This window comes from Protopterus annectens, chromosome 10.part0, assembly GCF_019279795.1.
Source record: "Protopterus annectens isolate FY-2018-M chromosome 10.part0, PAN1.0, whole genome shotgun sequence".
In the NCBI taxonomy this organism is placed as follows: domain Eukaryota; kingdom Metazoa; phylum Chordata; order Ceratodontiformes; family Protopteridae; genus Protopterus; species Protopterus annectens.
This window is the reverse complement of record NC_056744.1, coordinates 89,090,774-89,107,122: the sequence shown is the minus strand read 5'-3', so window position 1 is coordinate 89,107,122 and position 16,349 is coordinate 89,090,774.

The window sequence follows — 16,349 nt, the reverse complement described above, 5'->3', positions numbered from 1 at the left end:
ATAGGCATTGTCTGGTGCCATCCAGCCAAAGCTGAGTACTTTAACTGAATAATCACACTTTTATAAGCTGTTTAACGTTCACTGTTGTTGATACCTTGAATTACATATTGCCTTTCCTTGTGTTTTTTTTTTTAAGTTTGCTTGTGGTAGCATTGCACTTGGGACACTCCTTTACTGTGCTTTTACAACTGGGATTTTTCATTTAGTGGCAGAAGGTGTTTATCTGAGTTGGGAAACATTCCTAAGTGCTGTAAGTCTAGCCATTTTATTGGCCAGGGGGCTCACTAGTCAGTTTTCTGTATTTTCAGTGCTGGTATAAATTTTTGGTGTATTTCTGTGGAGCTGCTCACCGTTTCAGTGCCCTGCCCATAAAGTGGTACCCTGTGAAGCAGTAAGTATAGAGCAAATACCTTATGGATTGATAGGTTTACAGCAGCTAGTTTGCATGTTGAGTGGCAACATCATTACATTTAGTAGAATTTAGTATTTTCTAGCCTATTCTGCCTCCACCCCCCCCCCCCCAAAAAGCACCCTTAATAGCCTTCTGTTCATCCCCGTATGCCACATCCTTGTAGGTCACCAGTTAGGGGACCGGAGAACGTGGATGTGCAATTTCCTAACTTCTCTGCAGCCAGCCTGGTGGATATGGGTATCCTGAGGCAATGTAGCAATTGTCTCATGTTTACTGATGACCACTTAATTCTTAAAGTAAGAGATACAGTATGTGAGAGGTATGCATGCACAATGTCACTGGAGACTAAACTCTTGCATACAAGCACTTATGAAGTTGCCAAAATCACCCATAATACCCACCACACACAGCACACAACACAGACATAGACCAATATATGCTGAGACAAATAATCACAATCTTCCTAAATAACAAAGACCTCCTAGACCACCCATCAGAAAAGATTATCATCAGCAAACCCAAAAGCAGTCAACAAAAGCAGCACTTAACACCCCCTATATAGGCACACTTAATGGAGCCCCAAATACAAAGCCCATAAGGCAAGCAAGCACACTTCCAAGAACTCTGTTGTAAGACATATTGATGCCCCTCCTAACTAGTCTAAACAATGAGAAGATAATGGTTAGTTGCTATCTGGAGTCAGGATTCACTAAATTACACACGCACTTAAGTCGCTGCACCACAGGTACAAGTATCATTCCATCCAAGTTCATGTAGGTATAAATAACCTGAGATGTACTTCCCTGGACAATATCAAGAGAGTCATTATAGATCTCTCTCTCTATGTGTCTTAGTCTGGTTATGAGCCTAGCATTGAGCAGTGCCCACGATGATGCCACAATATGAACAAAAGATGATTGATTTTAACAATTGGCTGAGTTTCTGGTGTCATTCTCAGGGGAATCCAATATTTGTCATCATGGGGAGAGATTGTTAACAGACCATGTTGTTTTGCTAAGTATGTACCTGTCCCCGCTAGGCTTTTGAATATTGGTTAAAACTTTATTCTCTCCTATAAATCCTTTTTTAGACAATGCCAAATTGCCAAAACTACCAACATAGCAAAATCAACTCAACTGAACCTCAGAGTATTACTTCTCAATGGCAGGAGCCTAAACAATAAAAAAACTACACTCCCTCAAGCCCTTCTTACTCTGGAGAACATAGACATCTCTGCAGTTACTGAGACATGGTTTAAAGCAGCAGAGAGTACCCTGGCAGTACAAAGTTTCAGTGCCTTCCACACTTTTAGACCAGTAGATGTACAGGCAGGGACTAAAGGTGGAGGTGTATCAGTATACATCAATCACAAGCACACCTCTATGTTGGTTAAACAGGATGATGCATTGGAATCTCTCTCCATACTGGTTACCATAGATAAAATCCTAGCAGTATGTAGGTAATCCTCTATGTCCCACAAAAACTCATAGAGCATACTTAGATCTACTGGAGATACTCATCATCCAATATAACACTTAGCTCATGGGGGACATTATTTACCTCCTTATAGTTTGGGAATGCTACATAGCCTCAAATCTATAGATAGAGAGATTCCTGGACTTTGTAAGTACAAACACTCTTGCTCAGTTAGTGCATACGCCTACTAAAAGTTCCAACATACTGGACCTCATACTCACAAGTATGGGAGAAAGGTTCCCCCCATGTCACATCCTCCCTGGTAAGGTCTGACTATAAAGCTGTCCCTTTCAAAAATCAAAATCAACTCAGTAACCCCAGTAAATCCATTAACAGTTAGGAAATATTCTAAGGCAAACTACCTTTTATTAAGTGACAGTTTGCCAAAATTCAGTGCCCCTCCAAACCCAGTGACACAGCAGTTTATGCAGAATTATTCACAGAAACTCTGTACATCCATGTCAGGGGTTGCATAGACACTGTGGTACCTACCAGAAATAAGCCTAAAACTAACTCCAAAAACAAACCAGCCTGGTGGCATACCAAACTAAACAGGTTATACAACAGAAGGAAAACAATCATGGCTAAAATCAGGAAGTGTAACTCCCATAAATATAAGAATTCTGTTATCAAATTAAACGGGCAACTTGGAGCACTAATTAAGTACAATAAAGCCAATTATGAGGTCAAGATAGCCTCCTAGGGAAAAGACAACCATAAGGCCTTCTTCAGCTATGTCAGAAACCTCAGAGGCAGCACACAATAATGTGTTGAACTGGTAGTTAATGGTGCCACATTCATTGAGCTGGGCAATATAGCAGATCTGCTGGCTGACAAATTCAATTCCAACTTTAGCCCCCCACTCACCCCATCTACCCTGCGACATCCCTTCTCTGGGCCAGTAATCAAGGAGTCTCAATCCCCACCACTGACACTGGTGAAAGACGGTCACTTGGAACAGAAATAGATACACACAGTATTTCCAGATGCAGATCTCTGCACCAAGCACAATTTCCCTTAAGGGCACACAGGGAACGCACTCAGTTCCCGGGGGATGGGTTTCCCTCTCTCTCTCTCTCAGGGTCCCCAGTAAGAATCCCCACTGGCACAGCTGTAGAGTTGAGTCCTCAGCTGAGTGTTGCAAGCCAAGTCCTCCACCACCCTCTCTGTGAAACCAGTGCTGTGTGTCCCTGCTCGAAGTAGCTGATACACACAATCTTTGAGATTTGATTCTACGCACACACACACACACACACACACACACACACACACACACACACACACACACACACACACACACACACACACACACACATCTAGGAAAGGCTGACACAGATTTACCAGCTATGCCCCTCTGCCCAGACTATAAAGTAGGTACTGTTGCCAGAACACTCCAAAGTCAGCTACTCTAAGTATCTTACAAGGGTACCCAATTATACTGAGTAAAATTAATGCTAATACAAACAGTAATGTTTGACCAATGCAGCAAGGCTTTCAGGAGTGGCCACAGTGTCACCAAATAAATATAAGTACTCTCAAAGGTTAAAATTTTCTCTAAATGACTAGCCACAATGAAAAGCATAAATATATATAATAATAAATAATAAAAGAACATGAAAATACTAAATATCTATTTACAATAAACACCAGAGTTTCAATCACATGAAGTATGGGAAATAACACAGATGGATAGATTCACACAGATACAGACAAACAGTACTTAACTAATCTCACTATATTTTCCTGACTGATCTAAAGAATTAATATTCCCTGGTTACTTACTAAAGCAAGGCAAGATAAAGTGGGTGAGTAGTCTTCCTTCTTGTTCAGATTTCAAAAACAGACTACCCTGAGACTTCTGTCTCATCTAGTATTAAAACATAATTTCAGTGCCAGATCACAGAATTACATCACATACATCTGGTCATCTGCTTCTGGTTCCTGCACTACTCCCTTTACTAGAAACTGAACCAGAATTTAGCACATATGTGTTACCATACAAACAGATAGAGCTTTGCTAAGATTTGTTATAGCATCTGGAAGCTATAAAATCACTTCAAAACTTCCACCCTTCCAGGATAGTAATTAGTTCACCCCTAAGGAGAATACAGAAGGATTCCTAGCCCTGGTTTACACAGACGTTTTGTCTCTGGCTGCAATCAGAGCTGTAAGATAACATCTTTATGGCCTAAACCAGGTAATTTAATTTAAGACTATTTTTCAAAGTTAGCTGGACTAAGATTAACCTCTTCTCTTCCAGTATCCTCTGTTACAATATATTCATTTCAACAGTTATAATACAGTCTGACATACAGGTGTATTTCTTTTCTGTCCTACTATTGGTGCATTTTTAACACAAGCAGCTTTACAAATACATTTTCAACACAAGCATCTGTACAAATCAGTTTGATATACAAATGAAAAACTCCAGCTAACTATGCTGGCATATGTTACACATCCACTGCTCCACTTCTCCTGGCATAGCTGGCAATACCTCACATCATCACACTTCTCCCCCTTTGAAGACTCAAGCTAGTTTTTCAAGTGACCTTTGAGGAACATGGCTTGAGGGACATGAGCCTGTCTGGGAACAGATTAACCCATACCCTGTCTTGAGAACCCATCTGCATTGGCATTAATGACCCCACTTCAGTGCTGCAAAGTCATACGCCTGCAACCATATAGTCCACCTTAATAACTTGGCATTTTGCTGGCTGGCTTAATATAACCATAGATTCCCCCACCACCAAACTCCTCCTGCCACCCACTGCAAATACTCAGCAAAAGGGCATCCCTAGCATGTTATGGCTTCATCATGTTAACATGGTACAGTTTGTGCCCCTGCTTCCTGCCTAGCAGTTCTACCATGTAGTTAACACCACTGACCTTCCTTGCCACTTCAAAGGGTCCCTCCCAAGCTGTCTGCAGCTTATTTTGTCTGACAGGAATAAGCACCATGCCCTGCTGTCCCACAGCATACTCTCAGGCTTGAGCATTCCTGTCATGCCAGACCTTTTTATGCTGTTGGGCTCCTGACAGTTTCTCATGGGCCAAGCCCATGAGCTCCATAAGCCTTGACCTAAGATTTAGGACACATGACACAACAGGGTCCTTGTAGGATTCATACTTACCCTCCCACTTATCACAAATCAGATCTAAAGCCCCCTCACCCTATACCCATACAGTAACTCAAATGGTGAAAAACCTGTGGATTCCTGGGAACCTCTCTTATGCAAACAGCAGATGTGGAAAATATTTGTCCCACTGTCTCTTAAACTGGTCTGCAAATGCCTGTAGCATTGTCTTTAGTGTAGAGTTTAAACTCTTCACAAGACCATTAGTCTAGGGGTGGTAGGGGTTGTTCTTTAGGTGCTTCACCCCACAGCACTCCCACAGACAAGCCAGCAGGTCTGACATGAAATTGGCACTTCTGTCAGTCAGTATTTCTCTCAGAAAACCTACCCTACTGAAAATCTCTAACAAAGCATTTGCCACCTTCTCTCTGCCTTGATGGAGGACAGAGCCACTGCCTCAGGGTGTCTATAGCATAATCTACTACCACCAGGATACATTTCTATTCTTTGGAACTTGGGGTACTCAGAGGCCTCACAATTTCTATAGCTACCTTCTGAAATGGCTCCTTAATCACAAGCAAAGGCATGAAAGGAGCTTTGAACTTGTCACCTGCCTTGCCTACTTTTTGGCACTGCTCACAGATCATGCAGTACCCTGTTACATCCCTTGAAATTCCAGGCCAATAAAAGTTCTGCATAATATGTCTCTTGGCATAATTTATGCCCATATGATTGCAAAAGAAATGTCATGGGCAATGGCCAGAAGTGCCAGACAGTAGGCTCTAGGCACTGCCAACTGCTGTATTACCTGACCCTCTAGCCCTCCTTCAGGGGCCAATCTCTATACAGTAACCCTTTGTTCCAGTATACAGACTCCCCTTTTCCTTGAGAATTAGGTGCCTTCCTAGCTACCTCCCACAAGCCCCTTAGTGTAAGGTCCAAGAGCTGAGCCTGTCTCAACTCTGCCTTTGTGACCCTTCCCAGCTCCCCTTACACAAGAAGTCTGGTATCCTGTGACTGTGGTGCCTCATTGTCAGCCTGGATACTACCACTCACCTCTGCCCTTGCAGTTACTCTGTCCAAGGGAACATCAGTACCTACCAGCAGCTGTGGCTCACCATCAGGCTCACTGCTACAGGGTAGCTTCCTCTCTGAAATAGCCACCTCACCAGCCTTGGCTTCAGGTGTGGGGTTTGTATGGGTCTCCATACCCACATGCCTGTCTCCACGCCTGTCTGTGTGTAACTGCATGCACACAAGGTACTGCAGTATCAAAATTATTCCCTGTCAGGACATTTGCAGGAATATCCTCAAACACACCTACTTGACTGCTTCCTTTGCCACCCTCCCAGTCAAAATGGACCTTGGCCAAAGGCATTTGGAATGGGGTCTCTCCTAAATCTTTGACTGGAGTGGGCTGCCCAAGCAAGTACTGCTCCTCTTTAACAACTGCAGGCTTCACAATGGCTATGTCAGAAGCTGTGTCTCTCTCTTAGCAGTGGCCTGTTTTCCATCCACTAAGATAGGATATAAACTCCAGTGATAGTCTGGTACCCCTGTTGTCACCAGACAACTTACCACTGGCATACTGTTACCCCCACTTGCTGCCCCCCCCCACCTTTTGTTCCCCACCTTGCTTCTATGGCATCTGTATGCTACATGTCCCCACTGGTTACATTTAAAACATCTAATCCTTGATCCTGGCCGTGTACCTCAACTGGTGGCTTCCCTTGTCAGTGGTAGACTCAGTTGGGGTGATTTAGGCTGCCAACCATGGGTTCTCTTATATCCATGTGCAGCACTGGGTATCCCCTTCTTGTGGAGTGATGCCCTGCTTGCTAAGTAGAGATCCCCTTTTTTTCCACAGCTCATCTGCAGAGTTACACTCCCTGTCTGCCAAACAGATTCTGATGTCCTCAGGCAAAGTGCTAATGGCTTGTTCCCTCACTAAAAGGTCTACCAGCCTTTCAAAAGTGGTGACCTGATACCCACTCACCCACCTATAAAAATAAGTGTAACTCAGCAATATAATCATATACACTTTCATCTGCCTTGCGTCTATACTCACAAAACTTTTTTTCTGTAAGCTTCAGGTGTTAACTTAAATCATTCCAATAAACATAGTTTTACTTTATCATAGTTTAAACAATCATTACTAGACAATTTAGAAAGAGCATTTACAGCTTTACCATGAACTAAGGGGTCAAGAACTATACCTAGAGCCCTTGGTCAGTATTATACTGTTTACAAACTCTTTTAAATATATGAATAAAACTATCAAAATGATCACATTCTTTATACTGTGGAAGAAGTTTACTGACCTTTGTTGCTTCTGAGGTTCAGTTATTCCCTTCCCCATTACCTCTAAGACCCTGACAAAGTGTCAGCAGCTCCCTCTCACATTGATGCTGCTTCTCATTTTCTCCATCCTCCAAATACAGCAGTTCCTCTGCAGCTTCCAAATGCTGTAGTCTTTCTGCAGATTCTAATTCCAAATGTTTGGCCTCCAGTTCAAGTCTCTTTAACTCCAGATGGATTTTTAGGTCCTCTGAGGAAAATGTGAATTGTCATGTTTATAATGGCTACAAATCTCCATCACCAAACTGGTTGTCTTCCTGGTTGCTGGTCTGAGCTGCAATTAAGGCTGAAATAATTTCCTCTTTTTGTCAGGTTGGCATGCACCAGTCCTTTGGCTTTGCACACCTTGACTAACTAGTTCTTTGCCAGCTTGCCATAATCCTCTGCTGACATCTTTGCCGGCTTTCCGTGAATAAACTAAAATAACAAAAAATAAACAAAACTGTTGTAAAAATGGAACTCTGTATGTTTACCTTGTGGCTGCTGAGAGTACACACACCTTCAGTGACAACTACCTACAGGCTGCAGAAGTTCAATTAATATCCATACCACTGCTCACAATATGTGACTTCCCTTCTCTGGGCCAGTAATCAAGGAATCTCAATCCTCACCACGGATACCTCTCGGGGATGTTTACTTGGAAAAGAAATAGATACCAACAGTATTTCCAGATGCAGCTCTCTGCACCAAGCACAATTTCCCTTAAGAGCACACAAGGAATATAGTCAGTCCAGGGGCTGGGTTTCCCTCTCTCTGTCTCCAAGCCCCCAATAAGACTCCCCCACTGGCACAGCTGTAGACCTGAGGCCTCAGCCAAGTGTTCCAAACCAAGTCCTCCACCACCCTCTCTGTGAAGCCAGTGCTATGTGTCCCTGCTCCAAGTAGCTGACACACACACTCTGAGATTTGATTTCACACACACACACACACACACACACACACACACACACACACACACACCTAGGAAAGGCTGGCACAGATTTACCAGCTATGCACCTCTGCCCAGACTATAAGGTAGGTACTGTTGCCAGAACACTCCAAAGGCAGCTACTCTAAGGCTCTTACAAGGGTAGCCAATTATACTGACTAAAATTAATACTTACACAAACAGTCATGTTTGACTAATGCAGCAAGGCTTTCAAGAGTGGACACAGTGTCACCAGATAAATATAAGTACTCTCAAAGGTTAACATTTTCTCTAAAGGACCAGTCACAAAGGAAAATGTATGTATATTTATAATAAAGAATAAAAGAACATGAAAATACTAAATATCTTTTTATAATAAACAGAGTTTCAGTCAAAGGAAGTATTAAAAATAACACAGGTGGATAGATTCACACAGATACAGAAAAACAGTACTTAAGTAATCTCACTATATTTTCCTGACTGATCTAAAGAATTACTATTTCCTGGTTATTTACTAAAGCAAGGCAAGATGAAGTGGGTGAGTAGTCTTCCATCTCCATCAGGTTTCAGAATCAAACTACCCTGAGACTTCTGTTTCATCTAGTATTAAAGCATAATTTCAGTGCTGGATCACAGAATGACATCATGTACATCTGGTCTTCTGACATTACCCCCTTTTACTAGAAACTGAACTAGAATTTAGCACATACATGTTACCATACAAACAGATAGAGCTTTCCTAAGATGGGTTATAGCATTCGGAAGTTATAAAACCATTTCAAAACTTCCACCTTTCCAGGGTACCAATTAGTTCACCCCTAAGGACAATACAGTAAAATTCCTAGTCCTAGTTTTCTCAGACATTTTTCTCTCTGGCTGCAATCAGAACTGTAAGATATAATCTTTGTGGCCTAAACCAGATAATTTAATTTCACACTATCTTTCAAAGTTAGCTGGACTGAGATTAACGTCTTCTCTTCCAGTATCCTCTGTTACAATATATTCATTTCAACAGTTAAAATACAGTCTAACATACAGATGTATTCCTTTTCTGTCCAGTAGGACCCACTGTTGGTACACTTTTAATACAAGCAGCTTTGCAAATGCATTTTCAACACAAGCATCTGTACAAATCAGTGTGATATACAAATGACATATAATTCTTTACAAAACTCCAGCTAGCTATGCTGGCATATGTTACACATCCACTACCCTACTTCTCCTGGCATGGCTGGCAATGCCTCGCTTGCATCATCACCCCATCCCTAAGAAATACCTTTAAACATAACCCCTCCACCTGTGAATGGAGACCATGTCCTGGTTGTGCTCACTGAGGTCAAGAACACAGCTTCAGTGGGGACCAATAATATCCCAAGAAGCCTTCTGAATAGTCTAAAATTTAGCCTATCATATTCACCAGAGTTATTTAACTATAGTCTCAAAAAAGGCTTCATGGTGCAAGAATGGAAGACTGCAACGGTTGTCTCTCTTCATAAAGGTAGACAATCATCAGATCCATGAAACCACAAACCCTTTAATCTGACTTGTCTTATATGCAAATCCATGGAAAGAGTTATCATAGAAATGATCAACAAAGACATAAAAACCTTCAGACAATGGATCTGTCCCAGTTTGCCTTTGTCAAAGGAAGGTCATCCTTGCTAAACCTGGAAGACTTCTTTGAGAAAATCACCAATGCAATGGATGAGGGTAAAACAGTGCATACTGCCTACCTTGACCTAGTTAAGCCATCTGACCCACTTGGGCATTGCTAACAGACTTATGAATTAGGCATGAATTCCTATATAACATGCTGGATAGCCAACTGGCTCACAGATAGGACCCAGGAAGTTAGGACTGGTGAGACAACATCCACAAAGTGACCAGTCACCAGTGGATTCCCTCGGGGCTCTGTGATGGACCCACTCATATTTGGTATCTACTTCTTGGAAGTCAAGACCAAGTCAAAGACCTTTGCCTGAACACATTTGCAGATGATTTCCAACTAGAGGCAGTCAGAGAATCCCTTCAAGATGTAAAAATCTTACAAGAAGGTCTAACACAGACAAATGTCTGGTGTCAAAGCAATGGCTTAAAACTCAGAGCCAAGACATGTGTTATAGTATTTTTTAGAAAGTTGGCCTCTCAGGAAAACTACATCATCAATAAAACATGCCTAAGAGCTGGCCCACTAGTCAGGGGCAGTAAGTAGTAACAAAAATCATACTAGTCAAAGTGGCATAATCATAGAATTTTATTTACAGTCCATCTTAAATATGTAAACGTGTTTTCACTAAATTTCATCAGTGTCCAGGAGAGAAAGGAAAGCCTTCTGTATTGCTCAACTTGTAAGTAAGGGCATGGCATCTAGGTCTAGTGAAGTTAATCTATCACTATACACTGCTCCCTTTGGTATGTACCTGACCAGAGCCATGCAGCAACTGGAAGGTCCATAAAGATTCCTTACAAAAAACAATACAGAGCATAAACACAATGGCCTATACTGATTGCCTCAAAACCCTGTCTCTATGCTCAGTCTCCTACAACCTACTGAGAGACAATCTATGCCTGGCATACAAGGCATCCCTGGACCCTTCTCTGATGAAGCTTTTGCACGCGTGCAAAACAAACAGTATCAGAACTACTAGAGCTAAATATCTAAATTTTGCTTGCTTCATAAATAGGACATGTTGTAGAGACAGATATGTAGCTCAAAGAATTTCATTTACAGTCCGTCCTATATATGTAAATGCGTTCTCACTTTATCAGACAATACACAATATAGTCAGTCAATAACCTGGCCTTCACCTGACATGTGTCCAATAGGTAGTAAGGAAATCCTTCTGTATTGCTCAACTTATAAGTAAGAGCATTGCATCTAGGTCCAAGGAAGTCATCTTACAACCATAGTCTGTTCTCATCAGACCCAGCATTGAGTATAATTCCCCATATGGTATTTTCCTGACTAGACCATGCAGCAAGTGGAACATCTGTAAAGGTTCCTTAAAAAAGAATACAGGGCATAAACACAATGTCCTATACATTTCGTCTCAAAGCCCTCTCTCTATGCTGTGTCCCCTACAACCTACTGAGAGGCGATCTATACCTGGTATACAAGGCATCCCTGGACCCTGCTCTGATGAACCTTTTTACTTGTGAAATAAATGAGACATGTTGGACAGACGGATATGTATCGCAAAGATTTCCGATTCTCTGAAATGGGCCTCCCATCCATGTGAAACAAAGTCCCTCCCTGACCCTATTTCAGCTTTACTTTGAGTATTGGATGGGAAATCGAAAATTTACCCCTGGCTTGTGTCTATGTCTCTGATGGACAGAAGCAGTCAATAAATGGTGTCATAACCAATGATCATTCTCTATATAAATGTCTTAAATATATAACTTTTGGACACATTTGGGTTGCATGGCTAGGCTCATGAAGGCCCTAGTAGTCGTTAGCCTGGTATGCACCTATGAACCTGTATGTAGGAATGGTATTTTGAATTGCAAACATATTTGACTCCTGTGTGATTCATAAACAAGGCAGCATAATGAGGCAAGCCCCTGTATTCAGTCTTACCTAACTGTGTAGCTGTAGTACTTTATGCATGTAACAGCTATACAAATTGCCTCTCTCAGTAACATCCATGATTCATTAAGCAAAAAAACAAAATAATTTAGTGGACCACAAATAAGTGCCAGCAGTTGGTGTTTGCATTAAAACAGAATGATTTTCCTGTCATGTTGATGTGTTGCTTAGCATTACAGAACTAAATAAGAAACTAAAATACACTTTAGAGTAGTGGCAAACTGCTACCAATAGCACAGTTCCCTGAGGAACTTAACATGCTACCACATCTGTACACTTTTAACACCTACAGCTGTGACACAACCACACACCAGCCAATGGGAGTGCTGACTCATCTGGATTTCTTCATTCTAATAGTGGTAGAACTAACAAGTCTACAAAAATGAATTTAAAATTGTACTTACATATGCTACCAGTACATGTAACCCTATCTGAATTACAGAAGGAGGCAATATTAAGCACATTACAGGTGCTGAAAAGAACACTCTTAGCTAACATCAAGGACTGAAATAATACTAATTTCACAAACTCTAATTGACCCTGATTTATGAATGGGGTCCATTTCCACCGGGTATTAGAAACCCAAAACACTTGAAAAAAATTAAACAGAGAGAAGCGATATACAGTAGTGAGCTGTTTGAATCAATCATGAATGGTGAGCTGGAAAGCTTATGAATCAATCTCGCTCATGCGTGTGGAGGATATTGTATAGTAGCGCTCTCCACTGGGCAAAAAGTGCTATGCATTACTGTGGGCACTTGCACCCCGTGCGCTGTCTGCTGGATGCCCTTCCAGCAGGACTAACACCATATAACATTATGTTAAAGTGAAGCCTATTGATTTTGCTATAATGTCTTAGTCAACAAATTAAAAGCACCCACAGGATCAACTCACCAACTAAGTTAATAAATGCAAAAATAAAGACTGACACTAGATTATGAGTTATTACATTTTATTTCTAGAGTGGTCAGCAAAGCTTGGTAGAAGGGAAAGGCTAAGATGTCAGGCATGTATTTTATTCTAGGAATATATGTAGTAGGGTATTTGCTGGTCAATGCATTAGTGTGTGTGTGTGTGTGTGTGTGTGTGTGTGTGTGTGTGTGTGTGTGTGTGTGTGTGTGTGTGTGTGTGAAAGAATCTCCTCCTATACTGCAGGGAATGCACAATTGTTAAGAGATTAGCATCTTCTGAGAGGTTTTTGGCTATGTGATGTATGACTGGGAAGGCATACTGTTTCACACAAATTCTGCATGTGTAATTTCATAATAGTAACACAAAAAGCATTTATCACTCCCATGGTGTATGGGTTTATCTGCTGCATGGGTCTTCTCATATACAGATAAAGCATGCTTGTGTTTGCTGTGGCAATGATGCCTTTACCTTGTGTCAGAGTGACATTACTGACCTTTAGTACTCTGGGCTTGGTTTGTACAACACCATCACCAGTTATTTAGACACAATTTAGTAAACTGTCCTGCTATGAAGAGCAACATTTTCTACTGGTGTAACTGCAATAGGTACTATAGTCTTGTGCTCAGTCACTTAACTTGTTATTAAATTGTGCCCAGAATGTATATGGTTATTCTGTTCCTGTGTCAGTTATTTATTTATTTAATGCATCCAGTATGCACAGAGGAGTAGAGAGTACTTCATTCATGATCCCATTTTCGGGTACTTGCAGGGTAGGACTGTGTATACTTGGACTGGAAATAGGGCAATACTCTTCTGTGAATGACTTTGCTGTCTGGATTGTGTACCATTAAAGATACACACAGTGTTTATATATGGCACTGCATAAAACGTTTATGAGTAGAGAAACCCATTTGTAGTGTTTATGGAATGTTACTTCTTAGTCCTTGATAGATTCTGAAGCCTGTATAGTAGTTGTATCATGTTTCTATGCGCTATTTTATTGGAAAAGTTACTTGTACATCCCGCATGTATGTCTGCAGAATATGTGCTGAATATAACTGTAACACTTATAATCATTAACTCTGAAAACAAATGGAATACTGTACATTTTTTATGTACTTTACTGGCTTTTCATTTAAAGTTTTTTTTTTTTTCTGAGCTGATTTTTTGATCATTTTGCATGTACAGTAACTCTTCTACTTGCTCTCAGTTAACCTTTGCAGCCCATAATGCATTAAATTATTGTTGACTGTAATATAAATCATCCATTTTTGTCTGAATTTGCACTGCGCTGAATCACTTGCCAGTTCACAATATCTCAGAAATGTTATCGCTGTGTATTGCCATCTTTTTCTTTTATGCCATTCCAATATGTTTTTCCCCAAAAATATTCCCAGAATAGTATTACTGAATATAACACATCCTTTTAATTTTGTGTTCACATATAAGCTATCTTGCTGTATACATCTTTTGTTGAGTATATTTTGTGTTTATATATAGCCGATCCCTGTGGCTTCCATGGTTTATGTCTTTGTGCCACAGTCTTCATTGTTTATTACACCTGCTCTTGAATACAGAGCTTCCTTTGGTTTGTATCAAACCTAACACCATGACTAAGCTGGAGATACTGAGAAGATTTCTGACCAAAAAGATTTTTTACTACACGATATTAACTACCATGAGAGAGACTAAAAGCTCTATCTCTGTACTTTACCTTTCACAGAGTACTGATTGGTGATTTCTGCTTAGCATTCTATGTACTGAGAAAAAAAATCCGTCTTAGACATTCTCCTTCTTTGCAGAACCAACAGCCTAACTAATATTCGAACCAAATACCTCAGCATCCACCAGAATGTCTGCACTGATCAGCTTGACTGTTTCTTGACCCAACATATCCCTATCATCCAGAATAAAATCCCACTGCATGTCTAACAAAGCAACACTCTGTCCATCTTCAAAATGAGGCTTGATAAGTGAATGTGAGTTTACAAGTTAGGTTTATGCATGGGATTCAACATCTAAACCTTATCATTTGGGATAATTAACATATTCATTGGCAATATGTTGTGCTGTGGCTAAGCTTCTGATGGTCTTCAGCTATTAACTTAATATGAACCTATGGTTTTAGGTCAAGGAATTTCTAGAAAAGATTTTTACAACAACTTTTCTGATCTTTCATACAATATGTTGTATTTTCAACTGTGCTGAGGCCTAGTACAGGATACCAGGATCAGTTATGTGCTTCTGGTGGTTGGCATGGCATAGATCCTCCTCCTTTATTGGAATTGATGTAGGCTATTCCAGATGCCCCTTCTGAGCTACAGCCCTCTTTGGATATGCTTTTTGAACTTTTAAAAAAGGAAATAGGTCCTGACTACCATGAGAGGCATCTATGACACCCTCCCAGTTTCCTCCTCTTCTTTTAGGTCATACAATAATCTAAGAATCAGGTGGTATTGCCCCCACTCTGACTGCACTAGTTAAATCTCTCAGAAGAAAATTTCCTCCAGGCAGTCCTGACTAACTTACTGGACCACCCACCAGAGGTAAGTTCTCCACATTTTTCACTGTTTTAAGTGTCATCGCAGTGGATCAGTAGGTTCTAGTTGTGGCCGTAGACAGCCAAGTCTTAGAGCCATTAGGTCTTCCCCAAGAAAGGGCTATGCTGGGAGGCTAGGTGGTCTCTGTTTTGTTCCTAGCCCAAGCATGGACTTAACTCCACAGAAACAATATAGCTTCTGTTCCTTATTCAGAATAAAACAATGGGTTTGACTTCCACAAACTACTTGTTCCTAGGGGTATGGGAAGACTATAGCCTATCCTAGAACTCAACAATTTCAGTAAGCTCATATAGTATTTCTACTTCTGGATTTCTGGATGGTGGTTCTATGAGAGGTCTGGCCTCTGCAACAGCATGGCATCTGTATGAGACCTCTGTACAAAATGGATTCCATGTAGCACAGCACTGTTTTGGTCCACACAAAATGTACTCTTGATTCACTCTGGGTGGGCTTCATGTTCTAAACAAAGTGTTGCTCTTTAGCCTTTTCTCTACACCAAGAATGTTTACCAAAGTGTTAGGCACTATGGAGGAAAAAATTCCAGTTGAATGAACTTCTTACTTGTAAGTACTAGGGTGATAGGCTGTTGTTGGACCTATCAAGGAACTCTTTAATAGCGAACATTGCTTGGTTCGTCTCATGGTTTTAGACCTGTGGGGTCACTGTAAATTGACAGAAATCTTGTCTTGTTCAGATAATTATGGGGGTGGGTGGGCTTTCCAGTATTTTCTACTCCTGCCTATGTGGAGATACCAGGAAATCACAACCTTGGTAGCCTAGTGAAATTGGAATGGAGGGTCCAAGCATGGATCTTGCTGTGTTTGTTAGAGATTATTGAGGTCAAACACTTCATAGTTCTGTTCACACATGTGAAGATATTGCAGTAGACAGTGAGGTACCCCAGCAACAAAATCATCTTACCTCATAGACCTGCTGTTGTAATCACACTTCCTGTCACAATGCTCCAAAACGGTGGACAGTACTCACAATGTTCACAGTGGCTCTGCTCTTTCTGTGAAAAAATGCATCATAATGTCTGACAATGGAAACTTCATTAGTA